Source organism: Corythoichthys intestinalis, chromosome 11 (genome assembly GCF_030265065.1).
Source record: "Corythoichthys intestinalis isolate RoL2023-P3 chromosome 11, ASM3026506v1, whole genome shotgun sequence".
Taxonomy (NCBI): Eukaryota; Metazoa; Chordata; class Actinopteri; order Syngnathiformes; family Syngnathidae; genus Corythoichthys; species Corythoichthys intestinalis.
In genome coordinates, this window is record NC_080405.1 from 42,607,485 (window position 1) to 42,627,231 (window position 19,747).

Consider the following 19,747-nt stretch of genomic DNA (forward strand, 5'->3'; position numbering starts at 1 on the left):
TTGCGAGGGAATGTTGATCTGTGGATATCCATGAATGAAGGTGAGTATTTTTCCTTGATTCTGGAGGATATCAGCAAAAGGTTGGACCCCCTACATGCACGGCCGTTTCGTAGCTTTGCCGCAGCAACAATGGGCAGTCATCGCTCCAAGTTGGTAAACTTTGTTTACATCATATGCGTGTTGCACATTCATGCCGTGAGGTGATGTGTTCGTTTAGCATCTGTGGGATGTGTTGTAAGTCCGACTGAGTGTAAAGTGCTTAGTTGCTGCCACATTCTGTGGCCAAATTGACCGCGTGTGTGTTGAGAGGAGTCCTTCCGGGTTGTAAATGTGCGCGGCTGCACGTGCATCCGCGCCCGCCACCACCTTTGTTTTTTTTGCACTGTACAATCCACTTGTGTGTTGTTGATTATTGTGCCGTCAGTTTGCCTTGTTTTACATTGGCACTGATATGCTGTTAACCATAACCCGAAATTCAGAAGTTTTGACATTAGGCTTAATCTTAGAGTTAGCGGGGTTTAATTGGTCGGTGGAGTTGATTTCAACAAATTCCAAGCAGTTTGTCAGATATTTGTTAGTTTCAGGGCTCCGGAGTGGCTAAGCTAGCGCGAAATTCTGATATTCCCCTTTAAATCCAATCTTCGGAAAGTCAATTACATGTGATGACATTTTTCTGTTGTCATTCTTATGTTGAGGTGGCAAAGGGATAAAATGGGTAAAAAGTAACTGATAGATTACTTTTAAAGTAACTTAGTTACTTTGATAATGAAGTAATCAGTAAAGTAACTCGATTACTTTTTTGAGGCGTAATCAGTAATCAGTAATTAAATTACTTTTTCAAGTAACCTGTGACAACACTGACTATATCTTTTGTTTTTCCTGTAATTTAGTTGCAACCAGTCTACGGTGTTGCCTACTTTTGGGGGTATTCAACTCACCCACAACACTCATAAAGACAAGCGACAAAGAAAATGAATGAACAGATTACTACAACAGTCCACAAATATAAATAAATTAAACAAATGAATACGCAAGGTATTAAATACGTCGATATTGTCTCATATATCCTTGCTAGTGGGTGCAACAACATGGCAAAATCCTTTTTTTTTTCATGAATTCGTACTTTTCCTCATCCTAATAATCCTCCATAGTGTGTTTTTCAACATAGACGTTTAGTGCGAAGTAATATTAAATATTATTGGCAAACCAAACCAGAACAGTCTCCGCCAGCCCCCAGACCACCCTTTGCTCCCACCCCCATTCTACGGCGCGACTGGTACAAGTGCATTTTGGTCCCAGAGGTAAATCTGAAGCGCAGGAGTCTGAGTGAATTAAAGTCTTTTCCTTCACCCATCGCTGTACTAACCTACCTTTCCTTGCATAATTACCCTTGCACAGTCATGCACCGTGAGATCAGTCACAGGCCCGGTTCACACCTAAAGCCTGATTGAGCGGCAGATTACAGCAAGGCGAACACATCAACGCATCAAAAGCTGACACCAGGTCAGCTCAGGCCTGTTCCGCTTTTGTGTTGAGTAAGACTACAACAAAGAAGAAAGAATCGACACATTGGGAGTTTGGAATTGTTCTGACTCGGGACCTTACTCTCTATTTATATATTCAAAATAAAAAGAAGTGTTTGCCTTTATTGGAATTAACTGGTTCAAAAGTGCAACGCTTTTATCCTTCAGAGGACGTTTGGATAAAACAGCAGGCGGTAGAGTAGCAAAGTTGTTTAGGATGAATATTGGTGTGAAATGCAGAACAAGTAAAGTCTCTTCAACAAATATAACAAGAAAATGTGCCTGCAGGCCTTTAACTTCCTGCAAGAAAAGCGCCTCTCTACTGCTAACACTCATGTCTAGACGGTTAGAGTTGAGACTTGGAAAATCGGTTGATAGGCTTCTCTGTCATATTGACTGGGCTAACAGCTGCTGCTTGAAGTGCTCTTCCTTCCTACATAAATCCCGTATTGAAAGTCAACCAAAGGCTCTTTTAATTTGGGATGTGACAAACAGCCCGTTAGGGAGGGATTTTGCTTAAGGAGTATTACCAAGTAGAACGCAAATTGAAGAAGTCTTATCTTTCCTTATCCTTGTATCCCCAAAAAAAGATGAAGGAGTTGTTTAGTATGCTCCTCCTGCTCTTTGAAAACGTCCTTGCTTTTTATCAGATGGATATGAGTTACCACATACTCCTTCACCCTCATTTCAAAGCCTTATCTGCAATCCTTTCAGTTGTGTCGTTCATCATGTCTTTTTAATTGGTGCAATCAAAGCAGAATGGACAGAATGTTAAAATACTGTATTGTCCCGAGGTATTTGGAGAATTAATTTGGTAAGGATATCAAATTTGAAATTAGGTTGAAGACATCAATCATCACTAAGAGTGTGACAATATCTCGATACGGTGATAAATCGTTATTTTGCTACCCGATCGGTTATCGATATGTTCCCGCCAAGTATTGATACTTTTATTTGACATATTGGCCATACTATGGAGTATGGATTCTGTAAACTGCTCAATGTTTGTTGAGCAATTCCATGGCGGTCCACTAGGGGCGCTCTAGGGTGGCGGTGAAGGTAAAGTGTGCGCAAGTCGTCTAGAGAAGAAGAGAGGAAGCTACATGTGGGATGAAAAAATTAAATAAAAAAAAAACAGCCGTTTAGTTCATTCCTCAAGCTACGGTCATTTTTGTTTGCCATCGAAAAGTTGTGCTTAAATGAGAGAAGTAAGTATAGTATTGAAGTGTGCCTTAACAAAGTATAAACACGTTTGGTAGATGATAGTTCCCCAGCTAAAGAGCCGTTGCATTCGTTAGCCACCGCAAGCTAACCGCTAGCCGCAGAGTGCTAATTGCTAACGCTAATCGTTGACCCCTTTGACTACACTGTTGTTACGTTTGAAGTTCATTTATCAGTGTTGTTACTGTATATGCTGATTAGTGTCCATGATGAGCATTGCATGCATTGTGTGATCTCTATATTTCATTTATATTATATATGGTTTTGATCTGTTGATTTGGAGATACAGTGGTACCTCTACATACGATCACTTCGACACACGATCTTTTCGACATTCATTCATTCATTCATTTTCCATGCCGCTTATTCCTCACGAGGGTCGCGGAGGTGCTGGAGCCTATCCCAGCTACATCCGACGTAAAATTTGAGCCGCCATTTGTTTCTACATCCGACGAGTTGCTCGAAATACGACGACATGACAGCACTGCAAACGAACGCACGGTGGATTTTCTTGTGTGAGAAATCAACACAGTTTTAAAAAAAAAAGTTGATACAGTTGGAGAAACAAGGAAAAAAGTGATGCTTACCTTTGAAATGAAGATGCAAGTTATAGAAAAATATGAGCTTGGTGTGCGCGTCCCTGAACTGGCTCAACAATACAGCTCCATGGTCCTCTTCCGACCACCGTTCACCACTATTTATAAGTTAAGGTGACAATTATTATTGTGGTAACATTGCCAAGGAAATCGCCAGCTTCGTCACGTTTTTATCATTTATTTAAGAACTTATCCAACACAAAACGCCCATTGTCTTAAGCAGTTGACTGCTCTCAAGAAAACGAAAGTATTATCTCTACCGCACATACCTATCTCACTGAGACGTCAGCTTCGCGGTGCGTTCAGGGACAGTAAAAAGTGTCCGCCATATTAGAATCCGATTCGTTACATTATTTACAGGAATAATTATTAATTATTCTTCTTATTAATATATTATTCTGAATTATTTATTTATAACTTATTTGTTTTTCTATGTTTAATTGCCATTTGTAACAGTGCCAGCAGTATTTATTAGGAATTTAGTGTATGTTTTTAGGCTTTGGAACGAATTAATGGAATTATAATGTATTCCTATGGGAAAATCCTGCTCGACATACGACCATTTCGACTTACAAACAAGGTCCTGGAACGAATTAAATTCGTATGTAGAGGTACCACTGTATGTTTATATATGCGCGTGTGTATATTGTGTCACCAACATTTTGCATATGGTTATACTGTGTAGCAGAAGACCACATATACACCTTCCTCGTCATTCATCGAGTAAATAAAATCAATCCTGAACGGCCTCTCTGAATCTCTGATCGGATTCACAAGTTTCGTCACACAAAAGTACAGTGATCCCTCGCTACTTCGCGTTTCAAACTTCGCACCCTCAGTCCATCGCGGATTTTTTTCAGTCAAGAAATAAATAAATAAATGCAGTATTTTATAGAGCTGTCCCATTACGATCAAGTAGTCTCTAACTCTTGCTCCTGCCGCTTTTCTTGGTCAGACAGTCCACTGGGGTTGCTTATTAAAGTTAACGATGTCTGAGGGACGGTTAAGGTTTGATCTTGCCAGAGATGCTTACTTCAACGTTTAACTTGTTGAACTGTTGCTGTGGCAACTCATTGAGTGGAAGTGAGCAGTTTGAGCTGATTTGAGTGCACTCACTCAATGAAGCATTTAATAAAGACAAGTGTTTTTCTGCTTTTTTCTTGTTTAAAAATAATTCGGTGGGAGAGTAACATGTTTAAAACATAATTTTTACATTTAAAGTGCTTAAAAACTATTGATTAAAAAATATGTATATACATAAATAAATAATTTATGTAGAAATATATATTTATTTATTTTTAATTATACTGGGGGGGAAAAAGTCTTATATGTTTCTCTTGCCAATGATAAATCTGAATACATTGAGTGGGTGAGGGGGCACTACTTTGGGGTTTTTCACTTCTCGTGGCGGGTTCTGGTCCCCATTAACAGCAAAAAACGAGGGATTACTGTAATGCTTACTAGTCATTGTATCAATATAACCTTAGTCAGTGTTCAGGAACCAAGTACAAGGAAAAATAATGAGCATTTCTGGTGGGAAAGTCAGGTGCTTTAACAGTTTATGCTACAATATGCTCCAAGCTTCATCTGATGGAGGAGAAAAAAAATACAAGACAAAAGTTTGTTATAGAGGGTATTCAATAGATCACTGCAAGTACTTTTTAAGCTCAAAACACATTCAATGTCTCAAAAAAACAACAACTCCCGATTTGATACATTTTGCGATTCAAAGATCACTATAACCATCCCACAATATGGCGATACAATAATTATCGATGCATGGGTCTGGTAATAATCTACAATATTCTACGACACAATTATTAAACAGAAAAACAAGCTAGTTCTAAAAGGAAATCACAGACAATCTGTAGAAAACCTTTGTCTTCCTTACCGACTATGAGAATATTTCAGTGCAACATTTCTGTAAATAAATACAGCTACATTTCAACATTCAGTATAACTGAACTCATTGCCTCCAGTTGACAACAATAGACCTCCAATTTGTTTAACCCGAGGACTGGCTTTGAAAGCTCATGTGTGGGTGCCATGGAGTTAACAGACACTTCGAGTGGAAAATTTTGGTCTAGTGTAAAATTTTGGTAGCAACCTGTTGGTTCCTTTATTAAACGACATCTTTTTAAAATGATAAATCGTTTCTTGGTGGGAGCGTTTGCTAACCTATTGGGACACAAAGCATCATGATATATCACTTAGTATACTGTATACATCAATGCACTTATGTATGCGTGCTTGATGTAAGGTGACAGCCATCTTTTTATCTCTTTGTTTTATTGTTACTGTACATACATCAGTCCCTCGTGAGTTAAATATACGAGCACCTGTTAATGGTGAAGCGTCACAGGTGTATTCATGTCCACATGTGACAAAGAAATATGCAACATGCACTGAACATGATGCTCACGCACACTGTCATGGGAACCAGTGATTCATTAACTCTGCCGCTGCCTGACTGATTGAAGTACAGATAGGCAGAGCCGATGAGGGGGGCATTTTCTTTTGCTATATCTTTTCCATCCGCCCTCCCCGTGCATAAATCCCGTTCTCCCTTCTTCGGCTTTACCTCTGCGCTTCTGCTCTCTCTCTTTCCCTCACTCTCTCGCTGTGTCTTTTTCTCTTTCACGTTGCCTCAGCATCCCGGAGCTACCGGCAGCAGCATCATTACTGAAAGGAAGACTTTTTTTCCCCCACTACAAAAACGGACTGACACGCAAAACACATGGGAGAGGGAGGCTCGGTGGACAACGGAAAGCGGTGTTATGTCCAGCTGACCTGTAGTAAGAGAAGGTGCTCCACTTGCAGCTCCACGTCCGCTTTGGTCCTCTAAGCACCTCCCATTGCTCACCCCTCCACCCACCTTGAGCACTGCCTGGTGCTGCGGCTGCTGAGGGGCATGCTGGAATGACCCTGAAGAGCAAGAAGCACAGGGAGATGTGTTCAGTAGGGCTGTCGCCAAGAAGGACAGGCTGAGACTTCAACCGTGTTCTGCTGGACAGCACGCCGCTGACCTGCGTGGTGCATACATGCCAATGTAGGACGGCATGGCTATATAGAGTGTGGACAGTAACCACACTGGACCAAAGGACCTTTACAGAGAAACACACAGGTGAGATAACATCCTCACGAATATTCATCTGTGATAACTAAGCTTTTTAAATCATGGTCATAGGCACGACCGTTGATTATTTGCTGAAGGTTTTTGCATTGGTGTTCGGCTGCCGCTTCTGCGCTGTCATTGATTAGAAAGCAGATGGGTCTGTAGCTGAGCCCTGTGGCAGCATGATAATGGAAGATGTCTCCTGGAGGACATGGTCCGATATCCATCACAGGTCTGAGAAGTCGGTGAAATGTAAGGGTGGTTTGAGGAGGGTACAAGGGGGATGAAGGAAAGGAAAAGTGAAGGTCTGTGGCATTTCATGTGATTTATGTGACTGTCATGTCCTTTGGGATGCCGCTGTTTGTGAGTTGTGGTGGTAGTGGCGGACCTTATAGTCGATAATATTGGACAGAATCAAGAATTAAAGACAACTTTGTCATATCAGCACACATTTACACAGGTGATAAAACACAACTTAGCACCAAAAAGAGACCGTAGAGTAGAGTAGAGTACAGTAGAGTAGAGTAGAGTAGTTTCATACTGAAAAATGGAAACACTGACCAACTTAAAACAAAAGATAATTCAATCACAGTTAAGATTTTCTCTTTGGTTAAAGAAAAAAAGATTTAGATAATATGAAAGTTTCATCTATAAATTTCATATCCATGTTTCAATGGTGGCACAATCATTACCAGTGTTAGCTATAATGTTAGCTTTTGCTGATTTAGCTTGGTTTGAAAGAAATTTCAGCAATAAGTTTCAGTGCTCATACTTTATTTTTCTGCAGATTTTTACTAATGTCAACTCTTTTTGTCCTTGTCCATAATGCATGCACCAATCATATTCCGAGAAAATATTTCAGTCAAAATGAAACATTTCAGTTTGGTGCCCTTTTGTAAATTTAAATGACAACAAAGTAAAGGAAATTTGATTCTGAACACTAATGAGCTCACTTAAATTAAACTTTGAATTAAATTACAAATGACCGATCCATATATTTTTTTTCATAGTATTTCAGAGTTTTTTCAAAGTCCAACTTAACTTGACAATATGAATTCATTCTATCAATTTACACACACGCAAAAAATAAAACTTTAAAAGAAACTAACTTATGGACAAGTTTCCTGTGCAAAATATGGGCGGTGCCATTCTGCTACGGACTTTCGGTTTAGACAGAACACCACCAAGTTTTAAACTGCCAAATCAAACCAGAGGAACCCACGGAATCTCCCAAAATGGATTCAGCACAACGTAGACTCCAGGACATTCTGTGCTGTGCTTGGTTGTGTGAACTCCTGGAAGCAAATATACATATACACACACACACACACACACACACACACACACACACACACACACATATATATATATATACAGTGGGGAGAACAAGTATTTGATACACTAAGTTTTCTCATTGGCAGTGTATCAAATACTTGTTCTATATATATATATATATATATATATATATATATATATATATATATATATATATATATATCAGTACTGTGCAAAAGTTTTAGGCAGGACACCTGCCTAAAACTTTTGCACAGGACTGTATATTTTATAATATTATGTATATACAGGATATATTGTATGTATAAATTTTCCCCAAGTGGAAGCTTCCATGATCCTAATAAATGTAATAATTAAAATATATATATATATATATATATATTACTTGGAAGTGGAATGTTTGAACAGCGTCCAGCTTCAAAGCACTAGCGTGGATCCACCTCACCATACACCTTAAATCGAAGCCTGCAGCATATTAAGGACTTTGCTCGCAGCTGAAACCCTAAACGATCCACCTAAAAGATTGCATGTTTGTTCTTATCACTTCGTTGATTGTTCATGGACAAATTTCCTACAGTCCGTGGAGCCTGTGCTAACATGCAGTGTAGATTGATACGCCGGCCACTTGAGTGACCAAAATGAGGCGAAATTACAAATATTACAGTTGCCGAATGCAGAAGGGCTGACATGGATTTTGTTGTTACAAGGAAATACTATAAGGCAATTTCCATCTAGCTAGGTTCTAGATATAGTATTATGAGCTTATTGCGCATGTACATATAAACATAAATAGTGTGTCGTTCTTTTTTATTGCAGAGATTGATCGCATCTTTTGAATAACATGATTCCATTTGTTTTATTTAAAACGATTGGTGCATGTGCTAAACAGGTCAATAAATCACAATTGAAAAATTATTACAAAATATTAACGAAGTTGGAGCATAAATCGAGCCTTCTATCAATCAAGGTAGAATGCACATAGTCTCGATATACAGTGGTATGAAAAAGTCTTTAAACCTTTTGGAATTGCTCACATTTCTGCATGACATTACCATCAAATGTAATCTGATCTTTGTCAAAATCACACAGATGAAAAACAGTGTCTGCCTTAACTAAAACCACCCAAACATTTATAGGTTTTCATATTTTAACAAGGATAGTATGCAAACAATGACAGAAGGGGGAAAAATAAGAAAGTGAACCATCACATTTAATATTTTGTGCCCACCTCCGCTTTGGCAGCAATAACATCTGGCACATCGATTAGGACTAATCTTGGCCCATTCTTCTCTACAAAACTGCTGCAGTTCAGTCAGATTCCTGGGATGTCTGGCATGAATCGCTGTCTTTAGGGCATGCCACAGCGTCTCAATGGGATCCAAGTCTGGACTTTGACTTGGCCACTCCAGAACGTGCATTTTTTTACTTCTGAAACCATTCTGAAGTTTATTTACTTCTGTTTTTCTGTGTTTTGGATCAATGTCTTGTTGCAGCGTCCATCCTCTTTTTAGCTTCAACTGTCTGACAGACAGCCTCAGGTTTTCCTGCAAAACATCCTGATAAACCTTTGAATTCATTCTTCCATTAATCATTGCAAGTTGTCCAGGCCCTGAGGAAGCAAAACAGCCCCAAATCATGATGCCCTCTCCACCATGCTTTATTGTGTTGATGTTTGTGAGCTGTTCCATTTTTCTTCCACACATGACGTTGTGTGTTACTCCCATACAATTCAACTTTGGTTTCATCAGTCCACAAAATATTTTGCCAAAACTTTCGTGGCGTGTCCAAGTGCCTTTTTTGAACATTAAATGAGCAACAATGTTTTTCTTAGACAGCAGTGGCTTCCTCCATGGAGTCCTCGCATGAACACCATTCTTGGCCATAGTTTTACATATAGTTGATGTGTGCACAGAGATATTGGACTGTGCCACTGATATCTGTAAGTCTTTAGCAGACACGCTAGGGTTCTTTTTTACCTCTATGAGTATTCTGTGCTGAACTCTTGGCATCATCTTTAGTGGATGGCCACTCCTTGGGAGAGAAGCAACAGTGCCAAACTCCCTCCATTTGTAGACAACTTCTCTGACTGTCGATTGATGAACATCCCGACTTTTAAAGATGATTTTGTATCCTTTCCTAGCCTTATACATAGTAACAATGCTTGATTGCTCTTTTGACCGAGCCATAATGCACATCAGACAATGCTTCTCATCAAGACAATTCTTACCAGATGTGTGCTTTATAATGGGCAGGGCAGCTTTTAACCACTCATCAGTGATTGGGCACACACACCTGACTTAAATTGTTTGGTAAAAATTCGTTTCAATTACACTTTAAGTCTCCTTAGGCAGAGGGTTCACTTACTTATTTTCCCCCTTCTGTCATTGTTTGCATGTTGTTGTCCTCATTAAAATATGAAAACCTATAAACGTTTAGGTGGTTTCAGTTAAAGCAGACACTGTATTTTCATTCGTGTGATTTTGACAAAGATGAGATCACATTTGATGGTGATTTCATGCAGAAATATGAGGAATTCCAAAAGGTTAGGATAATTTTTCATACCACTGTGTTGTTGTGAGGCACATCAAGTTGTCTTCCTTTGCCTAACAGCGTTTTCCACCTGTAAACAAACGAACAAAAAATGTGTAACACTTGAATTTATGCATTTAGGGTAAAAAGCCCATAAATAACTTGTTGTAGAGGAGTGTTTGTTTTCCAATCTTTGTCGTTGAAGCTAACGATGTCTCAACTGTGACCCAAGCCAGAAAAACAGTCAAATTGAACATAATTGTACCTTTTATTGCTTTGTGGTGGCACTGTCTTGGTTACATATGTTCCTTCATGAACACAAAATTCCCATATTCATGTATTAGGACACCTTCAACTGCCATTAAATTAATAAAATACAAAGCTATTTTGGTTGTGGCAACTCTTAGCCATTTCTTTACGTATGTTGTCCTCCCATGCCGTCATGATGGCAGATGAATGGGGCATTTCAAAATTGTCTTTTGTGCGGGATTCTGATGAGTAATGCCACTCCAGCTCCACTGTTGTTTTGGTTGGAAAAAGTGTCAAACGGAAGTCGTGAACAGAAATGCGAAAGTAAAGCGGAAATACCTTGGAAACGTGTCTACTACAGAAAAAAAAACTGTTCGAACATGACAAGTGAACGTCAATCTAAAATGACAAGCAAAGTAGCCAAAAAAAAAACAACAGAAGCCCAAGTTGAGCACTGCTTAAAGAAGCACTTGTGTGTGCAAAATGCAAATGCAGAAGAGATGTATCTGATTGCCCACTGGCCTGCTTTGCACAAAATACTTTGATATTTCGAGTTGGAACGATTTGATATTTGGCCAGGTTTCACAGCAAATCAAATCGTAAAGTTCCCCAAAAAGTCAAGACCATAAGGGTGAGTGCTGAGTTGTGACACGTTATAAATGCCTATACAAGATTGGTCGTATTAATAAAGTCACTTTTCTGTAACTCCTGCAGTAACATGCAGTCCAAATTCCCCTCTAATAAACTTAGGCTTATTACATGAGTGCCAAATGGTTATTGTGCTTTTCATTTTCAGTGGATATCAGAGACAAGACGCAGCAACAGCAACCCCAAAGTGCATTTCAGAGATTGGCTTGGGGTGGATGTGCTTATTCAGTGGTGCCTGTGGCTGAGAGAGATGAGCTGTCCAGTGCTGTTGCGTAGAGCATACATCACTGCATGCAGGGCTGTAGACCCGGGAGGAATCAACAGAAGGAAAGCCATTACTTAGATGACCAGACTCCTCTGATCTCATCATGTGGAGGGGCAGGTTATGGAGACACTGGACATAGGCGGATGGAGGGAATGAGACAGCTTGAGCACAAGAGAGACAGAACACTCTCTTTAATGCCGCCATTTATTCCAGAAGACAGCGTGTTCAGCATGCCGGAAATATTGTTATGTTTCATTACAAGGTTTGTTTTAGAAAGTAAGGTGGCTGATTGCAAAGGCCATAAAATATCAATGTGAAATCCACTCAGGCTGACAGTGTTCATGCAGCAAAGCGACGTGGGCGTCTGAAGGTCTATTTGATGTTCGTTTGGCGAAACGCTGTTGGATACTGAAGCATTTATGACCAGTCAATCAGTGCGCCGTTTTCCGTCAGAAACTGTGGGGTTGATTCCAGTTTCAAAAGCATGGAGGGACGATGGGTCATGGACAAGTGCGTGTTGTGTTAGTGTACATTAGAGAAACACAAACAGCGGTTGTGGCTTGCCAAATTTGCTAGGCCACATATGGAGGAGTAGCCAAGCATGGGCCAAAATGCACAAACAGAAAGCTCATCATGTAATTACACTGCTTAACATCAATATGTCTTGTGAACATGTTACTAGTTTGGAAAAGGGCAGGCTGTATAGTTACATACAAAATAAAGCAACAAAACAATGGAGTAGAATAGGAATCTAGCTTTTTTTATCACAATCTTGCTGCCCTTTATGGTTACTAGTAGACTGGCAGATGGTCTATTGACAAGCATTTTGAAAGTAGATGCTTGATAGTCATAGTTGGGTGGAGTTGCCAAAAAATTTGAGTGAAGTAAGAGCAGCGTTACTTCAAAATAATATTACTCAGGTAAAAGTAGTCATCTAAAAAATGTACTCAAGTACAAGTAAATATAGTATTTGGTGAAAAGAATACTCAAGTAATACATAACATTGTGAGTAACTGCTTAAAATGTTTGATTTTTTTTTTTTTTTTTAGGAATGGTAGATTTAATGCTGCCCTTTCTGGTTACTAGTAGACTGGCAGATGTTCTATTGACAAGCATTTTGAAAGTAGATGCTTGTTAGGCCGGGTAGAGTAGCCAAAAAGTTTTACTGAAGTAAGAGTAGCGTTACTTGAAAATAATATTACTAAGGTAAAAGTAGTCATCCAAAAAATGTACTCAAGTACAAGTAAAAAAAGTATTTGGTGGAAAAAAATACTCAAGTAATGCGTAACATTGTGCGTAAATGCTTACAATGTTTGATTTTTTTTTTTTTTTTTAACCAATGGTACAGTGATCCCTCGCTACTTCGTGCTTCAAACTTTACGCCCTCAGTCCATCGCAGTATTTTTTTCAATTAAAAAAAAAACAGATAAGAGTGATGAGCCCCGAGCCGATCACTCTCGCTCACACCCTCCCTCTTCCTGCTGTTTGTTCGTCAGGCCATGCACTGGAGTTGCTTTTTAAAGTTAACGATGTTGACAGATGTTTGTGTCTGATCTTGCCAGAGTCACGAACTTCAAACGCGCCACATGCGTCAATCAGCATTTAAATTGTTAAACAGTTGCTGTGGCAACTCATTGTGTGTCAGTGAGCAGTGGAGTGGAGTGAGTGGACTCACTCAATGAGGCATTTAATAATGCAAAGCATTTTTCTACTACAGTACTATATTCTTGTTTAAAAATAATTCGGTGGGAAATTAACGTGTCTAATACTTATCATAATTACTACATTTGAAGTGCTTAAAAACCATTATTAAAATATACATTTTTAAAAATTATACTTTGGGGAAAAAAAGGGAAAAAAACAGCTCTTATATGCATCTTTTTCCAATGCTTAATATGAATTAATACAATGAACACAAATTTTAATTTCTTTATTTTTTTATGGTGCGCTACTTCGCGGTTCTTAACTTATGCCCGCGGGTTCTGGTCCCCATTAACCGCGAAAAATGAGGGATCACTGTGTATTTTTCTTCAGCATAAAAATATCTATATGAACTGTTATTATTAAAGTGTATTATAAACTACACAATCAATCAATCAATCAATCAATCAATCTACAGAAATGAAGCATCATTTGTCCAAAGAGCAGAGTGTCCTCTAGTGGAGAAAACATATTCCTATTATGAAATCAAAAGCATCATATCTCTGGTTTTCCATGTGCAACTGGTGCCAACTAAAAAAGTGGGAAAGAGGTTAGAATCTGTGCTTTCTAGTCATTTTGACAGCAGTGCTCTTTGTGAAATACTTTTTTTTTTATGGTGCTTTAAAGACGCCACGTGATTGAACAGGCAGGCGATTGTAGAACAGCAAGCTTGAGTCTGATTGGTATATTGGAGTCATGTGATAAGTGATCATTGTTGCTACGTCTCATTGGTGAAACTGGTAGCGCTACTGTTAGTGTTGATTTTTTTTTTTCACTGGCAAAGAAAAAAAAAAAAAAAGTAAAATCTACCATGTAGAATAAAGAGCACAAATGTAACGACTAGTGTAGCCCATAGCTCTAAAGTAGCGTAGTGAGAGTAGCTTTTCCTCTTCACAAATCTACTCAAGTAAAAGTAAAAAGTATGGCTTAGTAAAACTACTCTTAGAATATTTTTCTCAAAAAGTTACTTCAGTAAATTTAACAGAGCAAATTTAAGGTGTCACAATCCACCTCTGTTGATACGAGTGGCTTTTATTGTACACATGATTATTTTGATAGTGTATTAATCACCAATTATTTTTTTCGATTAGTCAACTAATCAATTCATATATACTGTAAATAATCTTATTCACCACCTACATTGTCGAAATCTGTCAATATTTACAGCATTTTATTGTTTTTTTTTTTTTTTTTTTTTTTGCTTTCATTGAGATTTTAAAACCCCCCCCCAAAAAAAAAAAAAAAAAAAACTAAGATTTTAAAATAATATTTATGGAGTTTCCCCTTGTTCTTTAATTTGTAATAGATTTTTTTAATTAGTTGTTAAAATTAAAAAAATTTTTTAAAAAGCATATTTTCCTTTTTGTTTTTCTTGAATTAGAAAAGTGAATTACAAATTAAGTTAAATAAGTTCAATAAAAAAACATTTTAAAAATTCAAAATTAAAACAATATTATCTGCCGCCCCCCCAGTTTCTAATTATGCCTTTTCATTATTAATAAAAAACACAAAAACAAATACATACAACATAAAAATAAAACATGAACGCAAATAATTTAACTCATTTACTGCCATTGGTCGAATAGTTGCGGCCAGTCCCTTCCAGTCAAAATGGATTGGACTTCTATTGCTGTCAAAGAGTTAAGAAGCTCGGAAAAAGAGTATTTGGACAATTAATAGCCCACTAATTTACTAATCAATTAGTTGTCAGTTAATTTTGATAGCCCTCGTGTTCTGTATACACAGTTCACCAACATTTGAAATAAGTGATTTAAAAAAAAAAAAAAAAAAAGGCCAACGAACCCCTAAAAAATCTGAGAGAAAATATGCAGGCTTATGTAGTTTGATGCTGGTCTGATGCAATTCCCTAATGTCAAAATGATGATCTGCTTTCCAAGTTTTTAATACAAGTTTAATGGTATATGTTATTGGAAATGTTGCTTGAATGCTAAATGTTATGAACATTGGAGCTGTAGCTACATGGGAATAAAAAGTTGAATCATTCATCATTTCGAAACACAAAGAGAGTGGGGAATAAAACTGCTTAGATGTGGTTGCACAAGTGTGTATGCGACTCAAATTCTAATGAAGTCGGGACATTGTAGTAAAAAGAAATAAAAATAGAATACAGTAAAATGATTTGCAAATCATTCATTCATCTTCTGAACCGCTTATCCACACAAGGGTCGCGGGGTTTTGCAAATCATATTCAACTTATATTTAATTGAGTAGACCACAAAGAAGACATTTAATGTTCAAACTGATACTCTTATTGTTTTTTTTTTTTTTTTTTTTTGCAAATACAGCGATCCCTAGTTTATTAAGGGATTAATAAGTTCATTAATAAATGCTTTTTAAATACTTCAAATGTAATAATTAGGATGAGTTTTAAACATCTTACTGTCCCACCGAATTATTTTTAAACAAGAATAAAATAGTAGGAAAATGCTTGGCTTTATAAAATGCTTCATAGCGAGTCTACTCAAATCTTTTTAAACTGCTCACTTACACAATGAGTTGCCACAGCAACTCTTTAACAAGTTAAACGATGATTGACGCATGCAGCGCTTTTGAAGTCCGTGACTCTGGCAAGATCAAACACAACATCTGTCAACGTCGTTAACGTTAATATGCAACTCCAGTGACATGCATGACGATCAAAGAGCAGGGAGAGGGAGGGAGAGCGAGAGTGAGACTATGTGATTGGCATGGGACAGCTCATCTGGATATATATGACGGAAAACACAGACAAGACTGAAAAAGCAGGTTCTGCTCTTGCACTCCTCTTTAAAATAAACTGCTGTATTTTAAGCCAAAACAACTGTTGTGTTTGATAGAACAATATGTCTATATGCTTCCATAGCAGATTCATGGCGCATTAAGCCCCGGAACTATTTTTAATTTGTCCGTTTTACCCTGAAAACTCCCCTATACAGACGTCGTGCAACCGCTTTTGTTTCAACCCAGCCATAAAACCAAGGTCATTAATTATATTTATTATTCAAAATGTCTGTCGTTTTTAGCTTAGAATCATTAATTGATGTCTCATATTTCATTAAAAAAAAAAAAAATAAATAAATAAACGACTTTAAAAAACTTCAATCGCATATTTTAAATTATGTCACAATGAAAAAAATGGCGTCTGTAAAAAAGCAACAAATATGTACCTCATAACTATCGCTTAATTCTATTTTTTGGGGGGATACTTTTGCATTTTCTCCGATATGTTAGATTAAAAATAATCGAAACTGAAAAAAAAAAAAAAAAAAAAAAAAAAAAAACGGTTAAAAGGGTAAATATATGAAAAAGAAAATCTCGACCACTCCTTGATGTCTGCGATTTCTGCATCGCGACCGTTGTTATATTACCATGTTTCACCCATAAAATTCCCCAAAAAATCCAGCTGTGGTCATTCAAAGCTGTGTCTTGACACTCAGTGATACATGCTAAATGGAGTTTTAGGATCGAAACAAGGTAAGTATGTGATAATATCTCGTTAAAGTCATGACGTCTGTAATTCTGCTCTCGCGTGCTCTCACCTCCACCTCGGACTATAAGCCGCTACTTTTTCCCCTTCGTTTTGAATCCTACTGTTTATAGTCCAGTGCGGCTTATTTTTTTATTTATTTGGCTTAAGAGGTAACACTTTATATGACAGTGGTGTCATAAGACTGCCATAAGACTGTCATAATTAAAACATGACACTGTCATGAGCATTAATGAATTCTTATGACAGATGTCATTAAGTGTCATCCGGAAAATATGTCACTAATTCCATTTATGTCCAGCTCGGATCTTTTGAATCTATTCATTTTTCAGATCATTTGCCGGATAACACAAAATGACATCTGTCAAGAGCATTCATTAATGCTCATGACAGTGTCATGTCATAATTATGAGTGTCTATGAGAGTCTTATGGCTCCACTGTCAAATAAAGTGTTACTAAACACCATAATTAGCAATTAATGAAACAACTGGAACAGTAACTGAAGAAATAATTAGCACAGAACATGAATTTTTATTGTTATTTACATCTGTAGCGCTGCAATGCATGCTAGGAGGCATAATAGACGACAACAATGTTAATGTCTGTCAACATCGTAAACTTTAATATGCAACTCCAGTGACGTGCATGACGAACAAAGAGCAGGGAAAGGGAGGGAAAGCGAGAGTGCGACTATGTGATTGGTATGGGACAGCTCATCTGGATATATATGACGGAAAGCACAGACAAGACTGAAAAAGCAGGTTCTGCTCTTGCACTCCTCTTTAAAATAAACTGCTGTATTTTAAGCCAAAACAACTGTTGTGTTTGATAGAACAATGTGTCTATATGCTGCCATAGCAGATTCATGGCGCATTAAGCACCGGAACTTTTTTTTGGGTACTTTTGCATTTTCTCCAATATGTTAGATGACAAATAATCGAAACTGAAAAAAATAAATAAATAAACGGTTAAAAGGGTAAATATAAGAAAAAGAAAATCTCGACCACATCTTGATGTCTGCGATTTCTGCATCGCGACCGTTGTTATATTACCATGTTTCACCCATAAAATTCCCCAAAAATCCAGCTGAGGCCATTCAAAGCTGTGTCTTGACACTCAGTGATACATGCTACATGGAGTTTTTGGATCGAAACAAGGTAAGTACGCGATAATATCTCGTTAAAGTCATGGCGTCTGTAATTCTACTCTCGCGTGCTCTCACCTCCAGATAATGTTTTTTAAACAGCAAAACCCTATTTTTTAAAAAATGCTCTCCTGTTCAAATTTTTTCTTCCTGCAGAAAATTGAGATTTTAATCTTTCCAATGATGTATCACACGTGCATATCGGACAATTTTGAAAGTTGGCCAAATTGGGGGGCTCAGAGCGGAACTTCAAGTCACCTGAGTGTTTTCCGCCATATATATATTAGGGGTGTACACACAAGTCATGGTTCAGTACAACAGGAAAAAGTCATTTTTCTTACAGCGTTTGAAAGTTAAAATTTATATACCATTACACTCTTATATAGGTGAAATTTTAAAAAATGTAAAAAGGGTTACCTAGGATTTTTGGGAATGAAAAACATTTCGATTCAGTCACTTACTATGAACATATTTGATGTGAAAGACGTTATAGGAGGGATCATGTACGTTTAGAACATGAAAAGTAATCTCAGTAACTAATTACTCTAACGTTGAGGTAACTGAGTTACTAACTCAATTACTTTTTCGGAGAAGTAATTTGTAACTGTAATTAATCACTTGATTAAAGTAAGATTAACAACCCTGGATGTAACACAGTGGTAAATATGACCCTGTCCCTGCTTTTTTGGAACATGTTGAAGGCATAAAATGTGAAAGTTTATTTGCTAAAAATAAAATTCTTCAATTTGAAAAATAAACATCTTCTCTTTGTAGTATATTCAAATAAATACGTGTTTTACATAGGGCTGTCAAAATTATCGCGTTAACGGGCGGAAATGAATTTTTTAATTAATCACGTTAAAATATTTGACGCATTTAACGCACATGCCACGCTCAGACAGATTTAAATAACAGTCCAGTGAAATGCTCACATGTTAATTGTGTTTTATGGAGTTTTGCCGCCCTCTGCTGGTGCTTGGGTGCGACTGATTTTATAGGCTTCAGCACCCATGAGCATTGTGTAAGTAATTATTGACAACAATGGCGGGCTACTAGTTTATTTTTTGATTGAAAATTTTACAAATTTTATTAAAACGAAAACATTAAGAGGGGTTTTAATATAAAATTTCTATAACTTGTACTAACACTTATCTTTTAAGAACTACAAGTCTTTCTATCCATGGATCGCTTTAACAGAATGTTAATAATTTAATGCCATCTTGTTGATTTATTGTTATAATAAACAAATACAGTCCTTATGCACCGTATGTTGAATGAATATGTCCATCTTTTGTCTTATCTTTCCATTCCAACAATAATTTACAGAAAAATCTGGCATATTTTATAGATGGTTTGAATTGCGATTAATTGCAATTAATTTTTTAAGCTGTAATTAACTCGATTAAAATGTTTAATTGTTTGACAGCCCTAGTTTTACATTGTATCCTATCTTTATTTCGGTTTTACAAAACGACCCAAATTAATTGTGAATTTGGGCTTGTATATGTCACATTAATTGTGATAAAAGCTTGCCCTTGTCTCTGAGAACATTAACCAGCTTAGATATGTGTGATGAACTTGAGAAGTTTCTAGAAACACATTAAAAACAGTTTAGGCTTTTAATAGGAATTAAACAATCACCGCAGAGAGCATTAAAATGAGAGATAACACATGTTTTAATCCCACAAAATAAGTGTTTAGTAGTTGTTACATATGAGTCTCTGTGGTGCGTAAAAATGCTCAAAAGGTTTTTAATCTTGCCAAAGCTCTTTGTCTCCAGTCTTGTTAAAAATGTTCATGCAGTTTTCAAAGCCCTGCTGTTTCCAAAGGCATTTGATTTTCATTTAATTTTAAATGGATTCCTGTCTAAATATAACGTGGCAAAGAGTGGCGACCTGGAGGCTAGACAGTGGCTATACTATTATCATAATTGATGAACACTAAGTAAGTCAGAGCCATTCTAACCGCTGGTGGC

General features: G+C 37.3%; 1 protein-coding gene across 2 annotated transcripts in view; it reads left to right on the plus strand.

Moving 5' to 3' along the window:
• Positions 1 to 5,990: 5,990 nt before the first annotated feature.
• frmpd3 (FERM and PDZ domain containing 3) overlaps positions 5,991 to 19,747 on the plus strand; it is a 216,407-nt gene continuing 202,650 nt past the window's right edge. For both annotated transcript variants that reach the window (XM_057849440.1, XM_057849443.1), the window contains exon 1: positions 5,991 to 6,464. The gene's annotated coding sequence lies outside the window, so the exon portion shown is untranslated. The remainder of the gene's footprint in view (positions 6,465 to 19,747) is intronic.